The following is a 25,482-nucleotide window of genomic DNA, read 5'->3' as shown; positions in this document are numbered from 1 at the left end:
AGATGCCTTTTCCAATTTCAGTATAAGTCAATCTCTTTAACCAAAACACTGTGCTTTGGTTCTTGTTATTTGTGCACTAAAATCCAATTATGCCAATTAAGATGATCAAATCTTTTGACAGTTATAAAATGCCACTGTGGTGTTTTCTGAGTTTTCAAGTGAAGGAGGACAGTATCTCTACCTAGGACTGAAACACTAACTGTCGATAATGGAAAACAAAAATTCAGTTATAAGAAGGCTGAGGAGAGGTAAAAGTGAGCTTTGGCTATCTCAAGCCAAGGTTCCTGAACAGTGGCAATGTGGAAAGCTAAGTGCATAACAAAGCCAACAGTGAAAAGCACTGAAAACAATGCAATTTCTGAGTTGAAAGGCTATTAGGAAGGACAAACAAAAAGTTTACCTGGAAACAAACAACACGTATCTCTGTACAATGCTGATACCCAGTTCAGTTTTAAAATATGTGGACACAATGTCAACTTTAATTTTGCTATTTGCTTCCCAACACATTCAAAATCCAATCTTCATATCCTTGTCATGCCCTTACTTGAAATATTACCCTCTATTAACTCATAGCCCAGTAAGCAGTACAATGTAGTGATTAACAGCCACTGAGTTCTGAAAATAGACTACAGGCATTCAAATCCTGCCTCTTTCCATCCCTAGCTATAGAACCTCAGACAAGCTACTTAATCTCTCTGTGCCTGTTTCCTCTCTGTGTCTGTGAAATTGATAATAATAAAATCTACCTGTTCGAGTTGTTATGAGGAGTATATGAATAATGAATGTTAAATACTCAGAATACTTTTGGACCCATATTAAGGCTTCAGAAAATGCCACTATCATCACCACATAAATACTCATTGATGTTCTGAAGAAAAGGCAGGAATATGAAATCACTTATCTAAATCACAGAGCACAGAAGTAACAGAATCTGGTTAAAAATACACAAACACACACAAACACACACACATTCATTTTAAGTCCCGAAGATTAGACATTAAAAATTACTGATTCACTAAGGAGACTTCCCAGCCCCTCCAATTACCCAGAAATTCACATAGGAATCCTTTAACTTAGAACACTAGCAGGAAGTAGAAATAGCAATGAACATGGACTAAGGAGATCCAATAGCTCCATTACTGATTTAGATGTACAATCTTGGGCAAGTCACCTAACCTAAACTTCAAGTTGCTCATTTTAAAAAATGCTTTGCCCACATTACAGGACTGTTATGATACAAAATGAGATGATGTATGAGAAAATTTATGTAAACCATAAATACTACATGAATGTTCAAGGGCCACGTCTTACACATTTTTAATTCCCAAAGCCTAGCGGAATGCATAGCAGAGGTTACAATCTAAAAGAAAAGCCATAGGAGGAGTGAAATTCACAGGGTGAGGACTAAGATGAAGTAAGGGAAAGGCTTTTTACAAGAATAAGAAACCCAAATATCCAACTAATGAATGGGTAAATAAAAGGTAGTATGCTTCAGCAATAAAAAAGGATGAGATACTGATACAAACCTCAAGATGGATAACTCTTGCAACACTATGCTAAGACACAAAAGACCATATGGTATATGATTCCATTTATATGAAATATCCAGAACAGGGTATATTTTGGGGGGGATGATGAAATGACTAAATGTGATTGTGGTGATGGATGTACAACTTAATTTACTAAAAACTGTTGAACCATATACGTCAAATGAATGAACTATACAGTATGTAAATTATACCTCAAAAAAACTTTGAAAAAAGAGTAAGAGAAAAAGTTTGTGAGAACCATTAAAGTATAAAATTACTGGCTTTAGAATATATTTGTTCCTTTCTTACAGAAAAAAAAGTGAGTTTCCTGATATTTGAGTAGTTCTGACACGTAGACAAAAAAGACTGGTGGAAGAATTAGGAGAAAATACTTAAAATTACCACACCAGGGGTACCTGGGTGGTGCATTCGCTTAAGAGTCTGATTCTTGGTTTCAGCTCAAGTCGTGATCTCAGGTTGGGAGATGGAGGCTTGCATCAGTCTCCCTGCCTAGCAGAGTCTGCTTGAGACTTTCTCTCCCTCTCCATAACCCCTAAAATAAATAAATAAATCATTAAAAAAATTTTTTTTTAACCATCCCAGACCATAATGTCTCTACAGATCTTTCCATGGAGAACAAATGTGGTATCTATTCTTATCCTTCCTTTCAAAATTCTAGGTTAAAAATCACTTCCCAATCCTAGTCTTTCCATCATGATGATTATTTCTGAACTCCCAGACTACCTCAGATACTATCAACCCCAGTGCCTCTCCTATCCTTGGCTTCTATAATAGCACTGATACACTTCCTGGTTCTTCTCAGAATGTTTACCTGTTATTCTATAATGTCACCCCAAATTCCAAACCTCAAAGCTCTTTCACCATCATACTACTAACTTCCTATCACTCATCTACTCACCTGTTTTTTACTACAATCTACACAGCCCTGATCAGTGAAAAATCTACATTTTTATCTCTATTAATCCTATAACAATGTACTGATACTTCAATCGTACTCTAGTCAATTTTTCATTGTCTTCACTGAGGCTGGCAAGCAGCAGTGTGGCTCAACCAAAATAATTCCTATGCTATTTCTATGTGGCTTTGCAATGTGGGGTACATTTTTTTCTTCTGAATAGATCTGTTTTTCTAATTGTTTTGCTTACACTAGTCTTCATTTCCAGTCAAGCCAGCAAGGAGAAAAGCCGTCAGAACTGGCAGAAAACTAGCCTACTATAGAAAAACTGATTGAACCCTATCTAATGTTGCCCATAACCAATCTTAGCTCATTTCCCTTCACAATGATACTTTCCTAATTTCCTCTTATCAGTCATCCTCCCAGGACTCTAGGCTTTTATCTTTTAATGCTTTTTTGTTTTCTTCCCTTTTTCCACAATCATCACTAAGCTCAAATTAATCTTTACTCACACATACATCTTCTTACATATCCTATGCTTCTTCCTCAGAACAGTTCAATTTAAAGATTAATGCAAAAAGCTCAAAGATGAGACTGCCGGGGTTCAAATCCTCACTCTGCAGCTTACTCTCTGTGGGATTTGGGGCAAGTTACTTAACCTCTCTGTAACTCAGTTTCTTTATGGGAATAGTAAGAACTTGGTGGAGATTTTGAGATAAATACATGTAAAGAGCTTACAACAATGCCTGGCATGCAGGAGACACTCAATAAATATTAGCTATTATTTTATTCCCACAGTCATTACCTTATGCCGGACTCTGATCTTACTCATAAAATTCTCCAAGACCATTCTAGTCAGTCTCTTCACTCCAGAACACTCAGATAATACAAAAACCTTTGTCAGGGACTATATGCATTCTCTTACTCCCAGTCTTTAGAACCCAAAATGGTACCCCATCAAACTAAATAAACCCTACATCCTAGATAGGTCCTCCATCAACACCTACTCACCAATCCTGAATTCATTTATTACTATTCACCAATCTAGATTCTCTGTGCAGGTCAACCTACTTCCTGTATCTTTTTTTTTAAAGGATTTAATTTACTTGTCAGAGAGAAAGAGAGTACAAGCAGGGGAAACAGCAGGCAGCAAGAGAAGCAGGCTCCCTGCTAAGTAAGGAGGCCCCTGCAGGACTAAATCCCAGGACCCTGGGATCATGACCTGAGCTGAACGCAGACGCTTTACCACCTGAGCCAAGGTATCCCTTGCTATATCTTTTTATACGCTGTCACTTCTTTACCTCTGTAAATACTCCCTCACTCTCCTGGAATACATCTCGGCTCCTCTAAAAATGCCTATCTTTTGCAAATCTCGCTTACACCTTTCAGGTTGGCTGCACTGTCATCCCAACCAGGAGTATGATGTTGCTTGGTAATTTATGAATATGGATGTTATGTGTTGTTTCCCGGAAGAAGTTGAAGCATTTGTAGAGACCACATATTTTATTCCTTGTGTCTCTTCATACAGACTACTTCACACACAGCGCAGTATTATGCAAAAGTATACAAATGCTGACTGACTTACTGAAAAAATATGTTTCAGAATACATCAGAAAAACAGTCTCTATTTTCCACTGCCCCACCCATACTCAGCATGATGAAAACAGATAGAATCTGTACTTCAGTTTCTTTATTTTGCATGGGAGAATATATGAACAACCGTACCACACAAAAAGTATAAATATATATACACTCAAAGGGAACATACAATGCAAAAGACAAATCATTAAAAAGTGAGCATGCTAGCCAACTTGGAATCTAAAAAGTGACTTCAAAATAGTGAGATTTTATTTCACGCAAACTAATGAACCAAAATAAACATGTCCTGACCCCAGCCAACAAGTACCTCATAAAAGTATGAAAAGTTCCCAGTATCACAAAAACCAGTAACAAGATTCACCTCAACTCCAAGAGACACAAAAGGAAAACAAAAATTCTCAAGTTTACAATTTAGAAACAAACAAACAAACAAAAAACCCTTAAAAAATTCAATCACATCCATATATATGCCACCCAAACAGAAAAATGAAGGGAGTTACTGTTTTCCTTTAAATATTTGTTATGCTCTAGGAGGTATAAGGCTTCTCTCACTTGCTACTGCAGCCTGCTCCCTGTTAAGGGAGCAAGCAATCTGTGGTCACACAAGAGCTAAACACAGGAAGCTGGAAACCTTAACCTGGAACGGACATTAAGGAAAGAAACTACCCAAAACACGTTTCAAAACCAGCTTCGAAAAACAGAGTAGCGCAAAGATACTCAACAGAAAAAGAGGAAAAGTGAAATAAAAGAGCTCCCACAAAATAAGTGACTCAGTGAAACAAACTCTCTAGTACCGCGTTCCAAGTAAAGAGCCATGCATGCAATACTTCCATAACATGCACTCCTTTCTTTCACTGGGAGGCAAAATAGAAGAAAAAAAATACAGGTCAGGAAAAGACAAAAAAGATGCCCACCAGACGCTAACTCCCGGGCCGGCCCAACTCATTTCATTCAGGAATCCCACTAGAAGCAACAGAGACGTGAAACGCACAACACAGAAAAGAAAAACCTCTGCCAACCAAACACACGAAAAGTAGAACGGAGAAGTGAGAACTACACACCTCAGTGCATCGGCAGCTAGAGCACACTCTTTTGGATCAAACAACAGAGAAAAGAACGAGAACAGCTAAAAGCAGAGGAGGAACGATGTCTATGACACTAAGCCCTGCCATGTCCCCTGCTGTCTCAATTTCAGAGAGTACAACTCCTGCTTCTCCCCAGCTAACCAACAGTCGGCCTCAGCAAAGCAAACTGCCCCTAACACCTTCCACGCCACGGGAGGAAATCACAGAGGAAAAACCACCGCGTAAACCTCCCTCCTCACCAGCTGCAAAAAATGGAGGGGGGAGGGGGGGAGACACCCTACCACGTGGGCAGGATGCAACACACACAGGACAGCAACACGTCCGCATGGAACGGCTGCCTCTGCCCCAATGCCGGCAGAGGACACAGCGTCAGGGTGGGTGGGAATGGAGGCCCCTCGCGCGGGCCTCATCCCGAAGGGCTCCCCCGAGGCCGGAGGTACTGCCCGCCTCGCCGGCCGAAAAACACCCCAAGCTTGAAGGGAAGAAGCTGCATCGTGCCGAGGTAGGGGGCCAGCCCAGGCCAACGGGCAGGTCACGGAGAGGAGGAGCCCGCCGCTGTCCTCAGACTCGGCGCCCCCGGGAACCCCGTCTGACTCCCCCGGGGCCTGCCTGGGGGAGGGGCGGGAGGCGCGGAGCCACCGCTTCCCGGCTGAGGGGCAGCAGCAGCTGAGGAGAAACGCCGCGGGGGAGGGAGGGACCCAGCCCTCGCCGCCCGCCAGGCCCCAGCCGGGACGCGGGCCCCCTGCCCCGCCCGCCGCCCACCCCGCACCGCGGCCACGGCCGAGAAAGGAGAGGGCGTCTCGCGGAGGGCAGCCCCTGCCTCTGTCCCGGGAGATGCCCCAGCCCCGCCTCCTCGCCCGCCGCCCCGGCGGCGGGCACTCACCTCAGGCTGCGCAGGCCGGGACGGCCCGGCCGAGCCCCCGGCCGCTGCGTGCGTCTCCGCCTCCCGGGAAAGGTCCCAACGGCGCCTGGTGCGAGCGGCCGAGGCCCCGAGCAGCGCCGAAAGCGGCGGCGGCAGCGGGAGCAGCCAACATCCGGGGCCGCGCACCCGGAACTACTTCCCGACCCGCTCCCCTCCCGCCCCCGCCGTCGCCCCCGCCTCCCGCGACGTCGCTGCGCCACCAGCACCGCGTCGGCGGCGTCCCCTCCCCTTCGCGAACAAGGCCGCGGCGACGCGCGCGGGATCCCTCCGCTGGGACAAGTAGTGCCCTGGGACGCCGGGGTAGCTCCCTCAGCGCAACCTGTATTTTGGAGTTCCGAGCGATTTGGGGTCCCTGCGCCTCCGAGTGGCGGCTAGGAAGTGGGGACGGCGGGGACAACCCCGTAGTTGACAGCAGGGACCTTTGGCCTTGGACCCTGCCCACGGATTCATCAGGCCCCATGCCCGGGAGGAATGGCGCTTCGTGACCTTCCCCCACCCTCCGCCCCCTTGGTAGCGGCAAGCACCCCGGCCTCTCCGGGGAAACCAGACTCCTTTTCCAACTTTGCACAGAGCGGGTTCTACAGGCCCCAAATAAGGGCACCTTGGCCCTTCAGGACCTTCCTTTTAGAACTTTACAAGTCCCGGATTCTAGGCCCATCTGCCGAGGCTTGACCCTGTCCTATCCTTAGTTTCCTTCTTAAAACAGAGTAGCTGGGACTCTAAAGGCCCTTCTGATTCTAAAATAGTTGCCCAGGGGGCACCTGGGTGGCTCAGTGGGTTAAATCTCCTGCCTTCGACTCAGGTCATGGGATCAAGCCTGTCGGGCTCTCTGATAAGCAGGAAACCTGCTTCCCTTCCTCTCTCTCTGCCTGCCTCTCTGCCTACTTGTGATCTCTATCAAATAAATAAATAAAATATTTAAAATAGTTGTTCAGGTTATGGTCCTTCCTATCAACAGGTGGAACCTTTTGAAGAGTAGTTCGGAAGAACTGTGAACTTTGGAATTTCCTTCTACGTCAATCTTCACTGATTCTTTCTCTAAACTATTAGTACTGCTAATCTGCCCTGTAATTTCATACTTAATTACATTCAGACCTCTAATTTGCTATTGCTTCATTGGGTTAGTCGCATATATATAAGCAAGAACCAACCATACTTTTGAACTCAAAGTAGGTGTTCAATATTTGGATACTCAGATATTTGTTAGATGAATACTAGGTTGATTGGATGAAGAGAAAAGAAGAGGCCTGAACCAGTTGGCCCTGGGAACCTTTTTTGACATAGTCTGGTAGAGATCAGATAAAGATATCAGGTAGTTAAAGAACTGAGTACCCAGTTCCCAGTACAGATTGAACACCTGCCATTTGCTAAGCATTTATTCCTTTTCTGTTTTAAGACTCTAGCAAGAGGGGCACCTAGGTGGCTCAGTATTTGGTTAAAGCCTCTGCCTTCAGCTCAGGTCATGATCCCGGGGTCCTGGGATCAAGCCCCGCATCGGGCTCTCTGCTCAGCGGGTACCCTGCTTCCTTCTCTCTCTCTCTCTCTCTCTGCCTGCCTCTCTGCCTACTTGTGATCTCTGTCTGTCAAATAAATAAATAAAATCTTTTAAAAACGAAAAAAAAAAAGACTCTAGCAAGATTCTAGGGGCCCCTGGGTGGCTCAGTGGGTTAAAGCCTCTGCCTTTGGCTCAGGTCATGACCGCGGGTCCTGGGATCAAGTTCTACATCAGGCTCCGTGCTCAGCAGAGTCTGCTTCTCTTTTTCCCTCTGCCTCTCCTCTACTCAGGCACACGCATGCTCTGTCTCTCAAATAAATAAATAAAAATCTTAGAAAAAGCAAGATTCTGAAAATAAAAAGATTAATTTGTCCAACAAATATTTGCCAGTCACTACTAAGGTTGTTAGACACTACTTTAGTGCTTGGGATATATCAGCAAACAGTAGAAAGAAAGGAGAAAACATATCCTTCCCTTTTGGAGTTTTCATCTATTATGAGGGAAAAGGCGATTAACATAGCAAAATTATTGGGGCGCCTGGGTGGCTCAGTGGGTTAAGCCGCTGTCTTCTGCTCGAGTCATGATCTCAGGATCCTGGGATTGAGTCCCGCATCGGGCTCTCTGCTCAGCAGGGAGCCTGCTTCCTCCTTCTCTCTCTCTGCCTGCCTCTCAGCCTACTTGTAATCTCTGCCTGTCAAATAAATAAATAAAATCTTCTTAAAAAAATAGCAAAATTATTTAGTGTGTTAAAAGGTATTTGGTGTTATGAGGGAAAATAGAGTAGGGTAAGGCATATGAAGAAAACTGGAGGAGGGTGGAGCTTGAGATTTTTTTTTTTTTAACAACAGTTGTTTATTTACCAATAATGGGTTTATTTGTTCAACAAATATCAGCCAAACCATGCATTAGGTGCTGGGGCTTCCATGGAGAACAAGCCAAAGTTCTGAGCTGGTGGACTCCCCAGCTAGCAGAGACCACATGCCAGGTGCATTCCCGTGTCCCATGCAATGCTTTCGCAAGTCTGTGAGAAAGGACTCCTGTCCTCATCTTTGCAGCTAATGAAACAGTCTCGGGAGAGAAAAAACAGCCAGGATTCAAACCTGAGGTCTTCAGAGTCCAACCACCTCTCTGGCTTCACCTCAGCTGAGATGTTGTATTTTTCTGTTGCGTTATACCTCACCTCTTTCATCATGGAAACTCGTGCATTAATCTAAGTGAATGGCCTTAGGCTGGTATTGGGGCAAAAGGGAGGGAGAAAAGGAAAATATTTAGAGGAGAGGGAGGATTTATCAAAACATCTAGACAGGTGGAACAAAGTAATAGGGGTGGCAAAGAGGATTTAGGGGAAGAAAAATGAAGGTAGACTCAGAATCTTCCAGTTCTGGTTTCAGGGGCTGAGATTTTAAAGTCATCGGAGAGCCCAATCCCTCATGTGACTTTAATGAGAAACTCTAAGAGACGGTGAGGGAGGGAGCGGTGCCTTTGTCTGGGAGTGTCCCAGGCAAAAGGAAGAGCTAGTAGAAAGCCCTGGAGGCAAAAGCATTCCTGGAAGTGTTAGACATGGTGAAGAATCCTGGACACATAGAGCAGGGTGAGCAACTGAAACCGGAATGGGCTGATAAGGTCAGAATGGGGTCTTGAAGGCCATTGTAAGCATCTTGACTAAAATAAAACCACCACAGGACTCTGAACAGAGGAGCGATAGGCAGTTCTTGCATTCAAAGACCACTCTAGCTACGGTGCTAAGAGTAGAGTGCAGAGACAGCATTGCAAGTCAGAGGCTCCACTGTCCTGGTTCAAGACAAGAACTTGGACCAGGCTGATAGAGTGAGTAGGAAAAATAGGACACAGTCTCTATATTTTAACAACTCACAGTACAATGGGAAACAAATAGATTAGACAATCACAATACACTGATAACAGAAAGAGTATTCTGAAGAAGCAGCTACCATTGCTAGCTTTTCTGAGAGAGGGTAGAAGATGGGTCTTCTACCAATTGCCAAGAGAATTGGAAGTCTCTAGTTCTTTTTTGGGCCATTGGGTGAATCCTTGGTAATACGGCTAAAATTTGTCTTCTTCCCACCCCTTCAGATCTCAAAATCCATCATCATCTGAGTGGGGCTAGAGACAGAAGGGCTGTAAAGAGCAGTCTGGGTCACGCACTTCAGAATATGGGGAAAACTGAGATTATCCCCATTTGTCAGAGGAAGAACCTATGGCCCATAGTCACCAGGTTTTAACCTGAGGCCAGGATCGAGGTCATCAAAGTCCCAGACCAGAAGACTCTGAGTCACTTGATGGGGTCAGCCAGATGATGGGGTAAAGGAATAGAAAGACTTGTACCTGGATAGCTGCCAGAAAGGTGTTGGGGGCTTGGGGATCAGCAGCCCTTGAGAAGGAAAGAAACACAAGTCCCAGAATGTCAAAGATGGAAGAGCTCCCCCCACACCCTGACCCTTCCAGAAAAAGTTGTAATGACCATAGCAGCAGGGTGCTATGGTGGGCTTCTGGGACCTGGTAGGACTGGGGAGGAAAAACTTAAAGCTCAGACTGGGAAGGCAGACTTGGGTTCAAGCTCGTCTTCCATGGTTTACTTCTGTGTGCCTGTATCAAGCAGTTTAGTTTCACTTAGTCTCTATTTCTTGTCTGTTAAATGGAAACAAGAAGCATAGCTACATAGCAAAAAAAAAACCATGCACATGCTGCCATAAATAAAGACCCCCAGGGGTGCCTGGGTGGCGCAGCGGGTTGAGTATCTGACTTGATTTCCTCTCTGGTTCCCCCTGTCCTGAGCTGGTACCATCTTCCATCTTCCTTTGATCTTAAGGTCATGAGATCAAGCCCGGCAAAGCTCTGTGCTGAGCGTGGAGTCTGCTTGGGTTTCTCTCTCTCTCTCCCTCTGCCCCTTCTTCCCACCTTCTCAAATAAATAAATCTTTAAAAAATATAGTATTTATGGGCACCTGGGTGGCTCAGTGGGTTGGGCCGCTGCCTTCGGCTCGGGTCGTGATCTCAGGGTCCTGGGATCGAGTCCCGCATCGGGCTCTCTGCTCAGCGGGGAGCCTGCTTCCTCCTCTCTCTCTCTGCCTGCCTCTCTGCCTACTTGTGATCTCTCTGTGTCAAATAAATAAATAAAATCTTTAAAATATACATATATGCATTTAAAAAATAATAATTAATTAATTAATAGAAATAAAGGCCCCGAAAGGCATTATTACGGATGAGGTCAGCACAGAAGAGAGGAGTTCACACAGGTCACACAGGTGGGGTGGGGACAGGAAGCAGGAGGGCCCTCAAAGAGGAGATCAACTCAGGGGACAGAGCCTTAAGAGAAACAGATTGCTCAGAGTAGTGACATAGAGGTTTTATTGTTTTGTGTTGTTTGTAATCTTTTCCCAGCCTCACGTGGATTATAAATTTCTTGAAAGAAATACAGCCCTGAGCTGGGCTTCCAACTGCCCTACAAAAACCTTGATTCACCTGCCCAGGCTGTTCAACAGCAGAATGTTCAAAGATTCCTGTGACCCCCAGCCACTTAGACAAATGAGGCTTTACCTGATTCTTTTCTCTCTCTTCCTGTATTGTCAGAGGAAAGCAGAAAACGAGGAATAAATTTAAAATGAGCCAAGACCTACAAGAGGAAGATAGAAAAACATGAGAGAGTCCCTCCTATTATTTCCAGCCCTGGAGGATTCTTCCCAATTCCCTGGATATCTTTAGATAATACTTTATATTTCATGTATTGAATGAACAACAACAGCAAAGCCTATTTACAAAGGCCACTGTGAAGCTCTCAGCACCACACACGCTATTTTTTTTTTAAAGGTTTTATTTATTTGACTGACAGAGATCACAAGTAGGCAGAGAGGCAGGCAGAGAGAGGAGGAAACAGGCTCAATGCTGAGCAGAGAGCCCGATGCGCTCGACCCCAGGACCGTGGGATCATGACCCGAGCTGAAGGCAGAGGCTTTAACCCACTGAGCCACCCAGGCGCCCCCACACACGCTATTTTTAAAGACAGCACCTGGGAGTTGGGTGTTGGTCACTGTGCATACTTAACTAGCATTCACAAATCATTTACTCAGACCCTACTCTATACCTTGCTTTGGACTGAATACTAGAGAGTCAAAAAGGAATAAATAAATTCTCTATTTTCAATGTGCTCCTAGGCTTCTGGAGAAGCAGACATGTAAACAATTTCGATACAATTGGGTAGAGATGTGTACTTGTGCCATGGAAACAGCGAAGAAGCAAGGCTTAACTTGGATTAGATGGGGATGTGGGCACCCCCCCCAAAAAAAACCACACCCTTGACGTTAATGTTAAGACTAAGTCTGAATTAATGAGTAGGAGCTTGCCGTGTACAGACAGAAGCAAGGCTGGAGTGGAGGAAGAAAATCTGCGGTAGCAGAGGACAGTTTGCATAAAGTCAGAGGTCGGGTGAATACGAGAAAATTTGAGGCCATGGAAATGACAGTCGTGTGGGTGGTCATTAAACATGAGTGAGTGATAGCAATAACTAACTCATAAAACTGTACCATACCACTGTATGTAAACCATCTATCATTTGAATTCCTGTCCTCTAGGAGCTTGGTATTAACTTCAGATTATTCTATCAGTACAGCAGAAGAAAGGAGTAGCTTAGAATCTTTCTCCCCAGCAGAAGGCAGTAGTCAAAACTTATTCCAAGTTCTAACCATGCATTTGCTCAAGTACACTCATACCATCTATCTTCCCTGCGCTGTAACCCATGTCCTGAGCTGGTACCGTATTCCATCTTCCTTTGTAACTACCTTCTCAAACCTTCATTTGCCTCCACTCAGGATCAACCAAGCTAATTAAGAGCCAGAATGAAAGCCAGAATGAAAGACAGAAGGGCATCGAGACAGCTGAACAAATATTAACATATACATAGATTAAATAAAGTATTTACATTATGTGTAAGGAATGGTGTAGAAAAAATTTGGGTGGTGCTAGGAAGAGTGAGTCAGGAGATAGATGTTCAAATGGAGTGGGATTAGAGAAATCTCCTCTCTTCCAGTTAGCTAGCAGTATCTTTTGGAATGATTGAATGAAAAAACCTGGTTAGCAGGAAAAGAAAGCCAAGGTTTGCAGCTCAAAAGAGCCTGAAACTCTGGGTACAAACATGGTAGTTGAGAAACAATTGTTTGAGATGGGATTGGGAGGGAGGCAAACCATAAGAGACTCTTAATCTCACAAAACAAATTGAGGGTTGTGGGGGTAGGGAGAGGGTGGTTGGATTATGGACATTGGGGAGGGTATGTGCTATGGTGAGTGCTGTGAAGTGTGTAAGCCTGATGATTCACAGACCTGTACCCCTGGGGCTAATAATACGTTATATATTAATTAAAAAAAAAAGAAACAATTGTTTTATTTCAAGTTGACCTATTTCATGTGTAATGAGCTGAATAAGAATAATCAAGAAACCCTAGCATGGTGGGAGAGTGGCTAATAATTATTGAGTGTTCCTTGTGTTATTGGGAATATGATGACCCCTTTCATAGTTTTTAGTTTAATCCGTAGAGCAAAACTATGAGGTGGTCGTCCCCATTTCATTTATTTGTTTTTCTAAAGATTTTATTTTTTTTTTTTTGAGTAATGTCTACACCCAGTGTGGGGCTGGAACTCACAAACTCAAGATCAAGAGTCACATGCTCTACCTACTAAGCCAGCCAGATACCAGGTCATGCCCCTTTTAAAGAAGAAGAAATAGAGGCTCCGTAGTGAGAGTGGTAGTCAGGATTTGAACCCAGAACTTCTTGGCTCTAGGCTTATCTTCAAAGACCATCTAAACCATCAGTTCACATAGATATGAGAATTGTAAACTCCTGGGTGCTAGCCATTGCAAGAGTATATTACATCTAAGTATAACCTCAAGAAAGCTTTCAAACCTTGTTTCAAACCTTGTTAGAGGGGCACCTGGGTGGCTCAGTCAGTTAAACGTCTGCCCTCAGCTCAGGTCATGATTCTGGGGTCCTGGGATTGAGCAAGCCCCACATCAGTCTCCCTGCTTAGTGGGGTGTCTGCTTCTCCCTCTTCCCCACTCCCTGCTCATGCAGGTTCTCTCTCTCAAATACATAAATAAAATCTTTAAAATTAAAAAATTAAAAATCTTGTTAGAAACAGTTGGGGTTGGGACGTACACAGAAAGTCCCAAAGAATTCTCTTCATTTTTTTCTATAGACACACAGTGCAAATAGTTTTTGCTGCCTGAGGGGGCAAGGTAGCTGAGAATCTGTTTTGCAACTAAAAAAAGAGAGAGAGAGAGAGAGAGAGAGAGAGAAATCAAGAGAACAGTTGTAGACCATTTTATTGTTCCCAAACAATTTACTGTGCCTCTCACAGATAGATCCTGGATGGATCGTACTTCCCTCACTCCTTGGGCAGCAGGCTTGATTACGAGACTTGCATTAGCCCATGAAATGTGTGAGTGGATGTACGAGCCACCATCAGATGGAAGATTTAAGAGTCAGCGTGCTTCGCTATGATTTCCTTCCCTGCTGCCCCGATGACCAGCAGCATTCAGGATCAAGGCTAATGGAGATGTCTAATCCCAGAGTGAAGACAACATGGAGCAAAGCTACAGCTGACCTGGAAAAGACACAAAGCGTAAGGGAGAAAAACAACTTTGCTCATTGAGTCATTGAAATTTGGGAGTCACTACCATCGTATAACAGAGCCTATCCTGACTCATGTAGACTCCTGCTGAATTTTTTCCCTTTGGTGATCCAAATTTCTGCTGTCATCCCTAGGTATAAAAGACGGTTTGGGAAGGATGAGAAAATACAGCAAAGGGGGCACCTGGGTGTCTCATTTGGTTAAGGCCCTGCCTTCGGCTCTGTCATGATCCCAGGGTCCCGGGATTGGGCCCCATGTCAGGCTCTCTGGTCAGTGGGGAGACTGCTTCTTTCTCTCCCTTTGCACTGCCTCCTGTGTTTTCTCTCTGTCTCTCTGTCAAATAAAGAAAGAAAGAAAAAAGGAAAAGAAAACATAGGAAGTTGAATGATTGATGTAATGTGGTGAAAGGGTTTAAAATAAAAGATTTTTGGAGTGCCTGGGTGGCTCAGTTGGTTAAGTGTCTGACTCTTAGGTGTCTTGGCTCGGGTTATGATCTCGCAGTGGTGTGATCGAGCCCCCCATCAGGCTCTCCGCTCAGGGCAGAGTCTCTGTCAGATTCTCTCTCCCTCTCCCCTTTGCCTCCCCAAAATAAATAAATAAAATCTTTAAAATACAAGAGGGTTTTTTTTTTTTTTTTTTTTTTTTTTTTTTAGGTGATCTCTACACCCAACATAGGGCTCGAACTCACCAACCCAAGAAAATCAAGAATAGCATACTCCACTGGCTGAGCCAGCCAGGTGCCCCATAAAAGAGAAGATTTGAAACTCAATCTTTTTTTTTTTTTTTTTAAAGATTTTATTTATTTATTTGACAGAGAGAAATCACAAGTAGATGGAGAGGCAGGCAGAGAGAGAGCGAGGGAAGCAGGCTGCCCGCTGAGCAGAGAGCCCGATGCGGGACTCGATTCCAGGACCCTGAGATCATGACCTGAGCGGAAGGCAGTGGCTTAACCCACTGAGCCACCCAGGCGTCCCCAGTCTTTTTTTTTTTTTTTTAAAGACTTTGTTTATTTATTTGACAAACAGAGATCACAAGTAGCAGAGAGGCAGGCAGAGAGAGAGAGCAAGGAAGCAGGCTCTCACCGAGCAGAGAGCGAGACGTGGGACTCCATCCCAAGACCCTGAGATCATGACCCAAGCCGAAGGCAGAGGCCCAACCCACTGAGCCACCCAGGCGCCCCTTGAAACTCAGTCTTCCTCTATGGGCTTAGACAAGACTTTATAAGGATAAGATAGGTTCCAGTGACTATGTCATGTCCCACAGGAAGTTGCAAAGATTAAGATATGGTCTCTGTGCTTGAGATAAGGGCCATCCTCACATTCATTTTTTAATTTATTTTTATTTTTATTTTTTAAAGATTTTATTTTATTTATTTATTTGACAAGGAGAGAGAGAGATCACAAGCAGGTGGAGAGGCAGGCAAAGAGGGAGGAGGAAGCAGGCTCCCCGCTAAACAGAGAGCCCAGGACCCCGGGATCATGACCTGAGCCGAAGGCAGAGGCTTTAACCCACTGAGCCACCCAGGCGCCCCTAACATTCATTTTTTGAAACAATTTTTTTTAACTTAAATTCAATTAATTAACATATTATGTATTATTATTTTCAGAGGTAGAGTTCAGTGATTCATCAATCTTATATTGCATCACATGCCCTCCTTAATGCCCATCACCCAGTTACCCCATCCCCCCACCTTCCTCCCCTCTAGCACCCCTCAGTTTGTTACTGATTTCCTCTTGTTTTATTTTTCCCTCCTTTCCCTCATGATCTTCCATTTTGTTTCTTAAATTCCACGTAACAGGGGCACCTGGGTGGCTCAGTGGTTTAAAGCCTCTGCCTTCCACTCGGGTCATGATCCCAGGGTCCTGGGATTGAGCCCTGCATCAGGCTCTCTGCTCAGCAGGGAGCCTGCTTCCTCCTCTCTCTGTCTGCCTCTCTGCCTACTTGTGATCTCTGTCTGTCAAATAAATAAAATCTTTAAAAAAAATTCCACATAACAGTGAGATCATATGGTATTTTCCTTTCTCTGATTGACTTATTTCACTTAGCATAATGCCCTCTAGTTCCATCCATGTTGTTGCAAAATGACAAGATTTCATTCCTTTTTGATGGCTGAGTAGTATTTCATTATATATATATAATGAGAATATAAAAATGAATGAGAATTTTAAAATGAATGAGAATAGCCAAACTATGGAAACAGTATATATATATATATATATATATATATATATATATATATATACACCATATCTTCTTTGGACATATATATATATACCATATCTTCTTTGGACATCTGGACTGTTTCCATAGTGAAAATATGAAAACAGTCCATATATATATATATATACACACACACACACCATATCTTCTTTGGACATCTGGACTGTTTCCACAGTTTGGCTATTCTCATTCATTTTTAAACCTAGCACACTAGCAGGTGTGTGACACCAACAAAGCACTCAATATGTATATATAGTTTAATTTTCTATTTTTTTATTAACATATAATGTATTATTAGCCCCAGGGGTACAGGTCTGTGAATCGCCAGGCTTACATACTTCACAGCACTCACCATAGCACATACCTTCCCAATGTCCATAACCCAACCACCCTCTCCCTACACACTCAATATATTTTTATAAAATTTTGTTGAACTAATGCTATGGAATGATCTTGAATTATAATTCGTGTGTCTTAACTTTCCACAAAGGCTCTTCCTATGTTTTGTATTGCCCACTTGGGTTAAGGGATCTTGGAGGAGAAGACTATGGTAATATATTTTTTTCCAATTTTCCTGAGAAATAATTTACATACACCACTGTATAAATTTAAGGTGTATTGCATGATGGCTTGATTTATATATATTGTAAAATTATTACCACAATAAGTTCAGCTAACATTCATCTTCTCATACACATACAATAAAAAGAAAAGAAAAAAGAAAAAATTTCCTTGTGATGACAACTGTCAGGATTTATTCTTTTAACATCTTTCCTATATATCATACAGCAGTGTTAACTGTACTCATGTTGTATATTATTTATCTTATAATTAGAAGTTTGTACCTTTGGGCCACCTTCCTCCAATTCCCCCTCCCTCCACCCTCTGCCTCTGTTAGCAACAAGTCTGATCTTTCCCTGTGAGTTTTGTTTCATTTTTAGATTCCTTGTATAAGTGAGATCATACAGTTTTGTCTTTCTCAGTCTGTCTTATTTTACTTACCATAATGCCTTCAAGTTCCAGTCTTGTTTTTCCAAATGGTAGGATTTCCTTGTGTGTGTTTTTTTTTTAATGGGTGAATAATTTGCCATTGTATGTATAGGCAGCTTCTTTTTTGTTTTCTTTTCCTTACGTAAGCTCTACACTCAACATGGGGCTTGAACTCTTGACCCTGAGGTCAAGAGTCACATGCTCTATGGACTGAGCCAGCCAAGCACCCCCTATACCACAACTTCTCTACCCATACATCCATCAGTGGACAGTTAGGTTGTTTCCATGTCTTGGCTATTGTAAATAATGCGGCTATGAACATGGGATTGCAGGTATCTTTTGAATTAGTGTTTTTGTTTTCTTTGGATATATTCCCAGAAGTGTAATTGCTGGATCATATGGTAGTTCTATTTTTAGTTTTTTGAGGATTCTCCATACGGTTTTCCACCGTGGTTGTGCCAATTTCCAATCCCACCAATGGTGTGGAAGGGTTCCGTTTTCTTCATATCCATGCCAGCATTTGTCTCTTGCCTTTTTAATGATGGCCATTCTGACCGGTGTGAAGAGATATGTCATTTTGTTTCTAATTTGTATTTCCCAGATGACTAGTGATGTCAAGCATCTTTTCATATACCTATTGGCCTTTCATGTCTTCTTTGGAGAAATGGCTACTCAGGTCCTCTGCCCATTTTTTCACTTGGATTGTGGCTTTTGCTACTGACTTGTATGAGTTTTTTGTATATTTTGGATATTATCCCCTTATCAGATAGATGGTTTGCAAATATTTTTTCCCCCCACTCTGGAGGGTTTTTTTCACTTTGTTGATGGTTTCTTTTGCTGTGCAGAAATTTCTAGTTTGATGTAGTTTGATGTAGTTTGATATAGTTTATTTGTAGTTGGTGCTTTAGGCATCATATTTATGGTAATATTATTAGCAAATTTTTATATAATACCCCACAATTTATATGCATTTCATTTATTTGAAATGCCACAGAAATAAAAAATGTCTAGAACATTAACATCTGTGGGGCTGGAGCATTGTAGGCACTCAGTAAAGGCATGCAAACCTTCCTGAGTAAATTACAAAGAATAGAAAACCTTGAAGAGCGCCTGGGCGCCTGGGTGGCTCAATGGGTTAAGCCGCTGCCTTCGGCTCAGGTTATGATCTCAGCGTCCTGGGATCGAGTCCCGCATCGGGCTCTCTGCTCAGCGGGGAGCCTGCTTCCTCCTCTCTCTCTCTCTCTCTCTCTGCCTGCCTCTCCGACTACTTGTGATTTCTCTCTGTCAAATAAATAAATAAAATCTTAAAAAAAAAAAAAAAAAAAAAGAAAACCTTGAAGAGCCCAGGGGACTTGGCAATGAGAAATGTAGCTTAAAGTGCACTGTGGATCAATTCTTTAATGGGACCAGACTAAGAGACTATCCAGGTGAAGATCAAACTCAGGCAAACAAAGGTGCAGGGCCCTGAGGCATTTTCAAAGACAACAGAGCAGTAACTGAAAAACTTTTCTTAGAACATCTAGAAGCAAGCATTGAAAAAAGTCCTGAAAATGAATTAGGACTGCCCAAATCCAAATAGGATATACATCTAATTCTGAAGTATAAAGTATAACAGTGTATGAACATAATTAGAATATTCAAAGGGCTAATGCAAAGCAGAGAAATGAAGAGTTATCCAGGGAACCTACTTGGATTAACCAGAGCAGATTAACCAAATTGAATAACATGCAAAGAGATTCTTTCTTTCTCTCTCTTTCTTTCGTCTTCTCTTTCTTCCTCTCTTCCTTCCTTTCCTCCTTCCTTCCTTTTAGAGAGAGAGAGAAAGCAGGGAGGAGGGGCAGAGGGAGAGGGAGAGAGGGAATCCTAAGCAGGTTCCACACGGGCTTGATCTCACAACCCTGAGATCATGACCTGAACTGAAATCCAGAGTTGAACACTTAGCCCACTGAGCCACCCAGCTGCCCCAAGATTCTTTATTTTATTTTATTTTTTAAAAGATTTTATTTATTTATTTGACAGAGAGAGGGGTCAGAAGTAGGCGGAGCAGCAGGCAGAGAGAGAGAGGGAAGCAGGCTCTCCGCGAAGCAGAGAGCCTGACGTGGGGCTCCATCCCAGGACCCCGAGATCACGAACTGAGCCGAAGGCAGAGGCTCAACCCACTGAACCACCCAGACGCCCCTCTTTATTTTTCTTTTAACCAGGAGACTACATTGAGGTTTCTTTTGGTAAAAAAAAATAAAAAATAAAAAAATAACAGAAATCCTTGCAACTGAAATATTTAAATAATGTCTGGGATTTGCTTTTAAATACTCCAGGAAAAAAAATGTGTAGGAGATCTATGAAACGAGACTGGTAAAATGTTCATGTCTATAGATGTTCAGAGGAGGGAACAATGGCTCCCTGTCAGGCACAGGGAGTGGAAAAAGGAAGTAATAGTTTGCCTTACTAAATCACTATAATGATGCTAAGTTGGAGATCATTGTCCCCACTTTACAGGCAAAGAAAATTGAGGTCACATTCCTCATGAATGACAATGTAAGAACTTGAGCCTCAGTCTTATGACTTAGAAATATTTCCTTTTGCTAATATTCCACAGTGATTGTCTAAATATATTTTTGCAGATTCTGACATTTTACTGGAAATGGAGAAGAGTTGTTTTTTCTGTATAATGGAAACTTATTTATAATTCTCATATCTTTCACTTTTCATTATAAGTTCTCATCTCCACTTTTTCTTCTTCTTTTTTTTTTTTTTTTTAAGATTTTATTTATTTGTTTGACAGACAGAGATCACAAGTAGGCAGAGAGGCAGGCAGAGAGAGGGGGAAGCGGGACTGGATTCCAGGATCCTGGGATCACAACCTGAGCCGAAGGCAGAGGCTTTATCCCACTGAGCCACCCAGGCGCCCTTCCACTTTTTTTTTCATAAGTAATCTCTATACCCAACATGGGGCTCAAACTTGTGACCTCAAAATCAAAAGTCAGATGCTTTACTGAGCCAGCTGGGCAACCGCCTTATCTCCATGTTTGAGCAGCTATTTTGATTACAACCTGACTCGTGAAGTTGCTTGAATCTCATTTAATCTGAATTCATGATCTATCTCTGGTTGACTCCCACTATTCAGCACAGAATGAATATGGAATTTTTTTTAAAAAAATATTTTATTTACTTGAAGGAAAGAGAGAGAGCATGAGTGGTGGGGGGATTGGGAGGTGCACAGAGGGAGAGAGAGAAGCAGACTCCTGCTGTGGTGTGGGGCTCGATCCCAGGACTCCGGGATTAAGACCTGAGAGGAAAGCAGACACTTAACTGATGGAGACACCCAGGTGCCTGGAATGTTTGTGGGTTTTGGGGGGGGGGGCGGTGCAGTTTGCAATTCTCAAAGCAAGAGATGCCACAATGCCCATAAGCACATGCATATACACATAAACACAAAGTTTATGTTTACATACTGAAGTACAGTTTTTCCTTTTCAACAACTTAGCAGTTTGTCTGTGGCCTGCTGTGCCCACTTCCTCTACCCAATTGCTTTTTCTGACATGTTAAGTAGAGCCAAGCATAACTCTTCTAGCGGGGTTTGTTCCTGGCTACCCTGAAATACATTCGTCATCCTCCTGCCTGTACATTGCATCTGGATCTGAGCTGTTTCTAAAATGAAATTTACTAGAAAGGCTGCTGTGATGCCTCTCCACTGGTTCAGTAAACATTCATTGAATGCTGCTGACTCTAGATTGGGTCCTGTGCTCAGGGTTCAGAGTACAAAGATAAAAACAATAGCTAGGGGGCAGTACAGCATAATGGTGATTAAGTGACTAGTGGTAGTGATAAGTAAGCAGTAGTGATAAGAGAGTAGGGGCTCCCTTGCCTGGGGTGAAATCCCAGCCCTCCCACTCAGTAAGTAGCTCAGTGACTGTGGTTGGGCAAATTGCTTAATGGTTCTGTGCCTCAATTCCCTCATCTGTAAATGGGTATAATAATAGTACCGACTGCATAGCTTTGTTGTGAGTTTACCTGAAACAATGCCCTTGTAGAGAGTTTGATGTGGTGCTTAGATCTTAAGAAGTGTTGTAAATGTGAGCTCTTCCTATTCCCCTGTGGGGCTCGTAGAGGAAGGAGAGTGGAAGAAGAAAGTTGATCGGACTGGGGGTGGATTTTTAATTTTAAGTTCTTATTTAAATTCCAATTAGTTAACAAACACTGTAATATTATTTCAGGTGTACTGTAGAATGAGTTACCACTTCCATACATCACCCAGTGCTCATCTCAAGTGCACTCCTTAATCCCCATACCTATTTCCCCGCTTCCCCCTGCCCACCTCCCTTCTGGTAACCAGTTTGTTCACCACAGTCAAGAGTCTGTTTCTTGGTTTGCCTCTTTCACTTTTGCTTCCCCTTTGCTTGTTTGTTTCTTAAATTCTACATATGAGTGACATGGAACTGTGTTTGTCTTTCTCTGACCGACTCATTTCACTTAGCATAATACTCTCCAGCTCCATCCACGTTGTTGCAAATGACAAGATTTCATTCTTTTTTTTTTTAATTAATTAATTTATTTGACAGAGAGAGAGAGAGAGACAGCGAGAGAGGGAACACAAGCAAGGGGAGTGGGAGATGGAGAAGCAGGCTTCCCGCTGAGCAGGGAGCCTGATGCAGGGCTCGATCTCAGGACCCTGGGATCGTGACCTGAGCCGAAGGCAGAGGCTTTAACCCACTGAGCCACCCAGGTGCCCTGATTTTATTCTTTTTGATGGCTGAGTAATAGTCCATTGTATCTCTATACCACATCTTCTTTATCCATTTGCCAATCAATAAATATTTGGGTTGTCTCCAGAATTTTGGCTGTTGTAAATAATACTGCTATAAACATCAGGGTGCATATATCCCTTTGATTTAATATTTTTGTATTCTTTGGGTAAATACTCTGTAGTGCAATAGCTGGCTCATAGGGTAGCTCTATTTTTAACCTTTTGAGGAAACCCCATACTGTTTTCCAGAGTGGCTGCACCAGTTTACATTCCCATCAGCTGTACAAGAGGGTTCCCCTTTCTCCACATTCTTACCAACACCCGTTGTTTCTTGTGTTGTTAATTTTAGCCATCCTGACAGGTGTGAAGTGATATCTCATTGTAATTTTGATTTTCATTTGCCTGATGAGTGATGTTGAGCATTTTTTCACGAGTCTATAGACTATCTATATGTTGTCTTTGGAAAAATATCTATTCATGTCTTCTGCCCATTTTTTAATTGGATTATTCATTTGGGAGGTTTTGAATTTTATAAGTTCTTTATATATTTTGGATACTATCCCTTGATCAGGTTCATCATTTGCAAATATCTTCTCCCATTCTGTAGGTTGCCTTTTAGTTTTTTGACTGTTTCCTTCACTGTGCAGAAACTTTTTATTTTGATGAAGTCCCAATAGTTTATTTTTTATTTTGTTTCCCATGCCTCAGGAGACATATCTAGCGGGGTGCCTGGTCAGCTCAGTTGGTGGAGTGTGCAACTCTTGATCTCAGGGTTGTGAGTTCAAGCCCCACTTTGGGTGTAGAGATTACTTAAAAATAAAATCTTAAAAAAAAAAGAAAGGAGACCTATGTAGAAGGAAGTTGCTACAGCTGATATTAAAGAACTTACTGCCTGTGTTCTCTTCTAGGATTTTTATGGCTTCAGGCCTCATATTTAGGTCTTTAATCCATTTTGAATTTATTTTGGGGTATAGTGTAAGAAACTGATTAAAATGTCTGTACTACCCAAAGCAATCTATACATTTAATGCACACCCTATCAAAATACCAAAAGCATTTTTTTACAGAGCTAGAACAAACAATCCTAAAACTTGTGTGGAAGCACAGAATACCCCAAATAGCCAAACCTTCTAAGCCAAACCTTGGAAAAGAAAAATCTGGAAGCATCACAATTCCGGACTTCAAGTTATATTACAAAGCTGTAATGATCAAAATAGTCTGGAATCAGCACAAAAATAGACAGATCGATGGAACAGAATAGAAAACTCAGAAATGAACCCACAATTATATGGTCAATGAATCTCCGACAAAGCAGGAAAGACTATCCAATGAGAAAAAGAGTAGCTTTTCAACAAATAATGCCGGGAAACTGGACAGCAACATGGTGGTGGATGTTTTAAGAAAAGTATGTAGACACAGAAACATATGAGATCAGCCTTGAAGGAGTAGTTCAAGTTTGTTGGGGCAAGGGAGGCCAGAGGGTGATTTCAAGTGTAAAGGCCAGGCCCCAGTGCTCCAGGCTGTACATATTTGAAGGACCTTCCATCTCGTGAGCTCCATAGGAGTTAGGGGTATGGGTGCTCGATCAGATGAAACCTCTTTGGCTACCGTATCATAGGTCAACTCCTTCCTCTGCCTATTCCTCTTGACTTCACCTCCCCCAAAACTTCTTGCCCACAAACTCCCTATTAGAGTCTGTTTATTCAAAGAATTTAACCCACAACATCATGAATGATACTAATTGTGATTTGAAATAGAAAAAGTATTATCTGTGTGCACAGTGTAGAAACCTCACTATGGAGAGCTGGCTAGGGGAGATACACGTTAATGTATTAGTTAAACCAACATGATGCAGCGGTCCAACTCTAGTAAGGAATATTCCACACTTCTTTACATCGAAGCATCTTTGCTGTGCATACAGTCTTGTATAAATGGATTTGCTGTTTTTTTTTTTTAAGTTTTATTTATTTATTTATTTAGAGAGAGAAGGAGAGAGAGCAAAAGCGGGAGGGGCACAGAGAGAGAGAATGTGAAGCAGACTCCACCCTGAGCACGGAGCCCAACACAGGACTCAGTTTCACCACCCCGAGACTTCAACCTGAGCCAAAACCAAGAGGCAGATGCCCAACCAACTATACCACCCACACGCCCTTGGACTTAACTGTTTTAAATACAATTCCTTAATCTCTTCCAACTATTTTCTGCGGAAAATTTCAAACATATGCAAACGGACAAATAATACACTGATCCCTCCCCATCATCAAGTTTTTTTTTTTTTTTAAGATTTTATTTATTTATTTACAGACAGAGATCGCAAATAGGCAGAGAGGCAGGCAGAGAGAAAGAGAGGGGGAAGTAGGCTCCCTGCTGGGCAGAGAGCCCTATAGGCTCAATCCCAGGACCCTGAGATCATGACCTGAGCCGAAGGCAGAGGCTTTAACCCACTGAGCCACCCAGGCACCCCCATCATCCAGCTTCGACAGTAATCAAGTTGTAGCCAAACTTGTTTCCTCTGGATAGATCCCTACCCTCACCCTCACGTTGCCCCTTCTGTGTTATTTTAAAGCAAATTCCAGATACCATCCTTCATCAATACACATGTATTTTAAAACTGAATCTCCAAAAGATAAGAACTGTTATTTTAACACATCATACCATTATCTTACCTAAAAATCAATGGGAATTTCTGAAGTCAGAAAATAAACATATGAAGACATATATTAAGACGGATCTTTGGGGGGCGCCTGCGTGGCTCAGTGGGTTAAGCCGCTGCCTTCTGCTCGGGTCATGATCTCAGGATCCTGGGATTGAGTCCCACATCGGGCTCTCTGCTCAGCAGGGAGCCTGCTTCCCTCTCTCTCTCTCTGCCTGCCTCTCCATCTACTTGTGATTTCTCTCTGTCAAATAAATAAATAAAATCTTAAAAAAAAAAAAAAAGACGGATCTTTGGGATGTCTGGATGCCTCAGTTGGTTAAGTGTCTGCCTTCAGCGTAGGTCATGATCCTAAGGTCCTGGGATAGAGCCCCGCATCAGACTTCTTGCTCAGTGGGGAGCCTGCTTTTCCCTCTGCCTGCTGCTCTCCCTGCTTGTGCACACTCTCTGACAAATAAATAAATAAAATCTTAAAAAACAAAGAGAGATCTTTGATCCATCCTGTCCATGTTTAGCTTTCCAATCCCCCTATGAATTTCTTAAAATTATGTTTGTTTGAATCAAGGCTCAAGTAATATCCACATGAAAATCGGACGATCTGTCCCTTAAATCTTTTTAAATTTATAAGTTACTTCTGCTCTCTTTTTTTTCTTGCAATGTGTTTGTTGAAGAAACTACCCTATTTTTCCTAT

At 42.6% G+C, this 25,482-nt stretch overlaps 1 protein-coding gene across 1 annotated transcript in view; it reads right to left on the bottom strand.

Moving 5' to 3' along the window:
• The window catches only part of FOXJ3 (forkhead box J3), a 154,593-nt gene extending 148,468 nt beyond the window's left edge, over nt 1–6,125 (bottom strand). The window contains exon 1 of the mRNA XM_032360667.1: nt 6,013–6,125. The gene's annotated coding sequence lies outside the window, so the exon portion shown is untranslated. The remainder of the gene's footprint in view (nt 1–6,012) is intronic.
• Nucleotides 6,126–25,482: the final 19,357 nt, after the last annotated feature.

This window comes from Mustela erminea, chromosome 10 (assembly GCF_009829155.1).
Source record: "Mustela erminea isolate mMusErm1 chromosome 10, mMusErm1.Pri, whole genome shotgun sequence".
NCBI lineage: Eukaryota > Metazoa > Chordata > Mammalia > Carnivora > Mustelidae > Mustela > Mustela erminea.
Note: the sequence above shows the minus strand (reverse complement) of the source record. Positions and strands in the feature narration are given on the sequence as shown.